The sequence below is a fragment of the Hipposideros armiger genome, unplaced genomic scaffold (assembly GCF_001890085.2).
Source record: "Hipposideros armiger isolate ML-2016 unplaced genomic scaffold, ASM189008v1 scaffold_554, whole genome shotgun sequence".
In the NCBI taxonomy this organism is placed as follows: domain Eukaryota; kingdom Metazoa; phylum Chordata; class Mammalia; order Chiroptera; family Hipposideridae; genus Hipposideros; species Hipposideros armiger.
In genome coordinates, this window is record NW_017731904.1 from 728,703 (window position 1) to 735,482 (window position 6,780).

Here is a 6,780-nt window from a genome sequence, read left to right on the forward strand (position 1 = left end):
GATACACTAAGTTTCAGTTGACTATTATGCATCCAAATGGAGAAGTTGAATAGTGTGATGTTTTACAAGTTTTGGTTCAATCATGGCTTAGTGTTAGCGATATCTTAGCAGTTATTGTATGGATGGTAATAATAATAATAATAAAACACTGTATTAGGTCACTTATAAAATAGTGTAGTTAGATAACAGAATGGGTCTCAGGAGAGAATTTAGGACATTGCAATATCTGGAAGTTGAAAATTGAAGGATAATTTAGCCCATGAGAATCATAGGAACAAAAAGTGAGGTAGAAAGAAAAATAAGAATGTATGGTGTCAAAGCCAAATAGAGAAACTATTTAAAGGGAGAAGTGATTAGTTACTACAAATGCTACTGCGATATCACGTATGATACTTATAATTATGTATGGTAACATGGAGATCACTGATGACCTGAAGTTTGGAGAAATAAGCTCACTTCATTTGGGTTGAAGAGAAGTTGAGAGCTGGCAAAATGGAGAAAGTGAATAGGCATAGCCCTTACAAGAAATTTTGCACAATATGAGAAGAGACAAGGAGTGATAGCTCGAGGTGAGATAAGGCGGATAATTTTTTTCTAAGAGAGGATATGTAATATTATGTTGGCATGCTAATGCAAATGATGAAATAGAGAAAGAAAAAATATTATAATTCAAGAAAAATTAAATTATTATATTTAGAAATATTTAAACATCATCATTATTAACCATTTTTCTTTCATAACCTGTTTATGTGTGTATATTTTTTCTTTTTCTTTGTATAAATGGAATCTAATTATACATGTTTTGAATTTGTATATATGTTATATAGTAGTTATTTCTTTATAAGTTCATAAAAATCCTCACAATTACATTGACTGCATAATAATCTATTGATGTGCTGATATTTGTTTAATGATCCTCCTCTTTAATTTTAAGCTGTTTCTATTTTTTTCTAGTACAATTACTCTTGTAAGGAATGCTTTTGTATATGAGGTGTGATCAAGGAATACAATGAATGTTTTAAAAAAGTTATTACAGTAAAAGACACATTGCCATTCATTCCCCTCAAAATACTCCTTCACCTCCCCCACCCCCACCCCCACTCCCCACTTCAAACACACTTATCCCCTTGTTCTTGTCTTTTTCTGAAGCAGTTCTGCAAGTCCTCTTTCATGAGCATCTTTAGTTGCACTGTTGTGGTTGCCCCCATGTCCTGAATCGATTCAAAACGTTTACTTTTCATGGTCATTTTGACTTTGGGGAAGAGCCGGAAGCCACACGGTGCCAGATCCAGTGAATGCAGTAAATGAGGACACACCATAATGGTTTAATTTGACAGAAATTTCCTTATACCAGAAGCATATGTGTGACACTGAGTGTTGTCATGGTGGAAGTTGATTTATGGCACACTTTAAAACACACCTTCTCTCAACTGTAGCTCACACCTGATTGACTGCACAAAACAAGTTGAAACTTGTCATACACTGTTACTAAGGTTCGATGTGCCACTTCCCACATTGAAGATCCCTGCCTTTCCGTTGGATGGCACCAGGCATCAACATTCACTGTATTTTGTGATCACAGCAGAAAAACTAGGTGTCACACATTGCTTCTGGTATACAGCAATTTCTGTCAAATAAAAACATTACAGTGTCTCCTCATCCACTTTATTCACTGGATCTGGCACCTTGCAACATCTGTTTCTTCCCCAAAGTCAAAATGACCATGAAAGGTAAATGTTTTGAAATGAGTCAGGACATCGAGGCAGCCACAACTGCACAACTAAAGATACTCATGAAAGAGGACTTCCAGATCTGCTTCAGAAAGTGGTAAAAAATGATGGGATAATTGTGTTCAAAGTGAGGGGGAGGATTTTGAAGGGGATTAATGACAATGTGTCTTTTACTGTAATAAATTTGTTCTATTTAAATATGCACCATAATTTTTTATCATACCTCATATATCTGTGAACATGTGTGAGTAGTACTCTGGAATACATAGGCACATTTGATGGGTTAAAAACAAAATTACGATTTTCCATAACTGATATTTAATGGCATCTTAATAAAATGCCACCATTTTTTTGTTTGTTTGTTTTACAGATAGAGATATTGATTATAAAGTTCATTTGGAAGAAAAAGAATAGAAAGTAGAGAAATCCCAATTAGAAGAGCAATGAGGGGCCTGTGCAAATATATTACAACAGAATGATATCAGTCAATTATTAGAGAAACCAAAGGAACAAAATACAAATGCAGAAATAAACTGAAGATTATGTAGAAATTTATTATAAAATAAAATAGCCTTTAATGTGTGGGTAAAAATGGACTTTTAAAGGACTGATATTGTAAAACTAAATAGCTATCTGTATGTAGAAAAGATCAAACTAGATTGTTACCTATGCTTTTCATAAGGAAAACTTTCAAAAGATTAGCAATTTAGGTTTAAAAAAGATGGAATCATACAAGAACGAGAATGAAACAAGACGAAAACAGTCCTATAATTTAAAAAAATCTAGAGCATGCAAGGAATGATAGATAAATGTGACTACATAAAATATTTGCTTGATAAAAGCACCACAAGCAATAAAAAAAATGACCATTGTCCAATTAGGGACATATTTCCAATATATGTCACAAACAAAAGTTTAATTTCCAAATATATAGATTGTATAAACATTAATAAGAATCATAGCTGACAACTGTATAGCAAAATGGGCATGACACATAAATAAGACTGTTCACATATCTATACATTTTCTATACATGTCTAGCTCCATGTAATTTTGTCACACTCAATAGATTTTTATAACTACCACCAAAATCAGGATGTAGAACTATTCCATCACCAGAAAGATACTCCCTAATATTACCCCTTCAAAGTCACACCCTTCTTCCATCCCTAATACCTAGCACTGCTCTGCTATCTATCACTATAATTTTGTCATTTTGAGGCTAATTAATATTGGCCACAGCTGATGAATATTGGTCATGTTTGATGAATGATTTTTCAAGAGGATAACATGAAGCCTCACCTGTATATATTTTTTATAATCTTCAAGTTTCTTTTCTTTATAATTAGATAGTTAACATATCAGAAGTTATTTGGGGATCTTGAGCTAAGTCATCTAATATTCTTTTTTCATGAAATTTAAAACTAATACTCAAAAATAATTTAGGGGGCGGATCTCATTGTTTTTCAACCAACATAAAAATACAACCTTTTCCTTATATTAAGTTCTCATACAAGTATGTTTCATTCCGGGGCTCTCTATTTAGTCTCACTGATTTGTCTCTCAATTTGACATCATCACAGCATTTAATTATATAGCATTGTAATGCATTATTGATATGTATCAATTCATATTACTCTCCTTTCTTAAACTATCTGTGTGAGTATGTATGTGTGTGTGTGTGTGTGTGTGTGTGTGAGTGTGTCTGTGTGTGACATCACATGGATATATTTTTCTGAACTGATTCTTTTATCGCATTTTTAAAAAGCCCCTTTAGGATTTTGATAAAAATGCATGCGTGTTATAGATCAACTAGGTGGAAGGAGAACTGACTCTGGGTGGTGAACACACAGTGCAGTATATAGATGACGTATTATAGAATTGTACACTTGAAACCTATATAATTTTACTAACCGATGTTACCCAAATAAATTTAATAAAAATTAAAAATAAAAGAATAGCACAAATAATTAGTAGATTTACAATGTCTGGTGACTTAAAGGACATAAAAATATGTTTAATTTGTACATTTTTGCTTTTTGTTCAGATTATTATTAGGCATAATGCTGGTTCAATCACATTTTCTAATTTAGCTATTTTTTAGATGTTGAAAACTACAGAATTTTGCCTTATATTCAGCATCCATCCACCATGTTACCATTAATAGTGTGTTAGACAACTGACTTTCTTAGAATTTAAAGAGAAGATAATTTCTAAAGCAAATATTTTGTCTAATATTTTCAATTCCAAATATTTTTAATACTTATCTTTATACTCATGTATTCTTCCATTTATTCTTGCCTACTTTTTTTAAGTTTTATGATTATTTTATTCCTATCTTAGCTTGTACTTTCCAACATAATACATTACATCTATGTCTCTTGCACATTTCCTTGAAGCTTCTTACTTTCTTGTCACAGATTCCTCTCACTGGCTTTCACCCTACTTCTACTCTTCTCAGAGATTCTTTATTAACTTAGTCATGAAAATATTTGTGCTGCACAATGAAAACACTTATTGTGAATAAATTACAGTAAATTTATGAATGCCAACCTCAACACTAATAAGGCATCAAAAAAATTAAAATCCCCTGTTACTGTCAACTGAATAAAATTCATTATCTCTGTCTTGAAATAAAAATAAAGCAATTTCAAAAACACAGCTGGAAACCCAGAATTCTTTTCTGAATATCAAATATCAGAAGAGATTTGTTGAGACAATATCAATATTAAAGCCAATTCTCATAGTTATTAAAATGTGCTGCATTCCTCATTAACCAAAAATGATCTGCTCAAATCATAGAAGGTACACAAAGTTGAAGCTTTTACATAGCACTTCAATATAAACTGATTGACTTCTGAGTTAAAAGAAAGCACTTATCTTTGTCAATATTCAGTGTAATATTCAATTTCAGGTTTTTCCCTTAAAGAATACAGTTTCATTTAAGTTGTTTGTTATGTAAAAGTATTAATGCACTAATTATAGTTGATTAGACTCTGAGAAAATTAGTGAACACAATGATGTGTATTTCTTATGCTTAAAATGGATGGCAGTAGGAAAGAATAAAGATATATTAAATCTATATCAGAAATGGTATATATATATATATATATATATATATATATATANCTTCCCTTTATGGAAGTAAAACAGTAAAATATGGCAAAAATGCACAGTTTGGTCTTCCATCTTCAACTTGTTGTAAAATCTCCAAAACTCAACCAATTCGCTCAGTTTTTTTTAGAATGAAGCTAGAACTCTCAGCTGTCAAATGGCATAGCAATAACATAGATGCGAATAACTAGCACTTCCAAAAATGAACTAGTGACATCTGTTGCAAACATGCGTCATGACTTTTCCGACAACCCAATACCACCTCTTTCTAGATATTTTCATCACCCTAAAAGGAAACTCTGTACCCATTAAGCAGGAGCTCCAAATTATCCCTCCTTTCCCGACTCTGGCAGCCATTAGTGTTAATATTGATTCTATGGATATATCTATTCATACCTAATATGGATATTTCATATAAATGAAATAATACAATAGATAAATGACCTTTTGTGTCTGGCTACTTTCAGCTAGCATAATGATTTCAAAGTTCATCCATTTCTTAGCATGTATCAGTACTTCTTCCCTTTTAATGGCTGAATAGTATTTCATTGTATGGACGTACAAAATGTGTTTATCTGGTCATCTATTAATAGTCATTTGATCTCTTTCTTCATTTTGTTTATTGTGAATGATGCTGCTATGAACATGCATGTAGTCTACATAAATGTACTTAAGTATCTGTTTACAATTCTTTTTGATATATACCTAGGAGTGAAATATCACTGGGTTAATGATAAATCTATGTTTAACTCTCTGAGGAACTGCCCAGCTGTTTTTCTCAGTGGTGGAAATATTTCACGCTGCAATCAGCAAAGTACAAGGTTCCAATTTTTCTACAACCTCGCCAAAATTTATTACTTTTTGGAGTTTTGTTTCTGTTTTTTGTTTTTAGTTAATATGTTTTTGGTGATAGCCATCCTAGTGGGTGTATTGTGGTACTTGTGGGTTTTAATTTACATTTCCCTAATAAGTAATGATGTCAAGCATGATTTCATGAACTTATTGACCATTTGTGTATCTTCATAGATAAAAGTCTATTCAAGACTTTACTCCATTTTTAATAGGGTTGTTTGTCTTTTGGTTTTTGAGTTGTATGAGTTACACATTCTGAATACTAGATCCTTATCAGATACATGCTTCACAAATATTTTCTTTTATGTAGGTTTTTTATTCACTTTGTTGATACTGTCCTTTCATACACAAAATTTTAATGCTAATGAATTCAATTTATCAATTTTTTGTTGTTGTTGTTGCTTATTGTTTCCATGTCATATCTAAGAATCCATTACCAAATTCAGGTCATGATTTTAATTGTCATATTGAGATTATTGATCCATTTTGAGTTAGTTTTTGCAGATGTTATAAAATTTTATTATTATTATTTTTTGCATGCAGGTATATACCTGTCCCAGCACCGTTTTTTGAAGAAACTGTTCTTTCCCCAATTGAATCATCTTGGCATCATTGTTGAAATCATTTGATTATATCTGATGATTTATTTCTGGGATCTCTATTCTATATTGGTTTATATGTTTATATTTATTCCTATTTTACACTGTTTTGATTACTGTAGATTTTTAATAAGTTTTTAGTAAGAAAGATGAGTCCTCCACTTTGTTCTTTTGCAATATTATTTTAGAACCCCTTTAAATTGATATAAATTTTTAAATGGATTTTTCTATCTGCAAAAAGATATCATTATGAATTTGAAAGAGATTACAAAAAATTGGCAGATCACTTTACATCTTACATTTACATCTTAACAATTATGTCTTGCAATCTATAAACACAGGGTTACTTTCCATTTCTTTTTTTGGTCTTCTCTAATTTCTTTTCTTAATTTTTAATTTTTATTAAATTAATTGGGGTGACATTGGCTAGTAAAATTATACAGGTTTTAAGTGTACAATTATATAATACATCATATATATATATA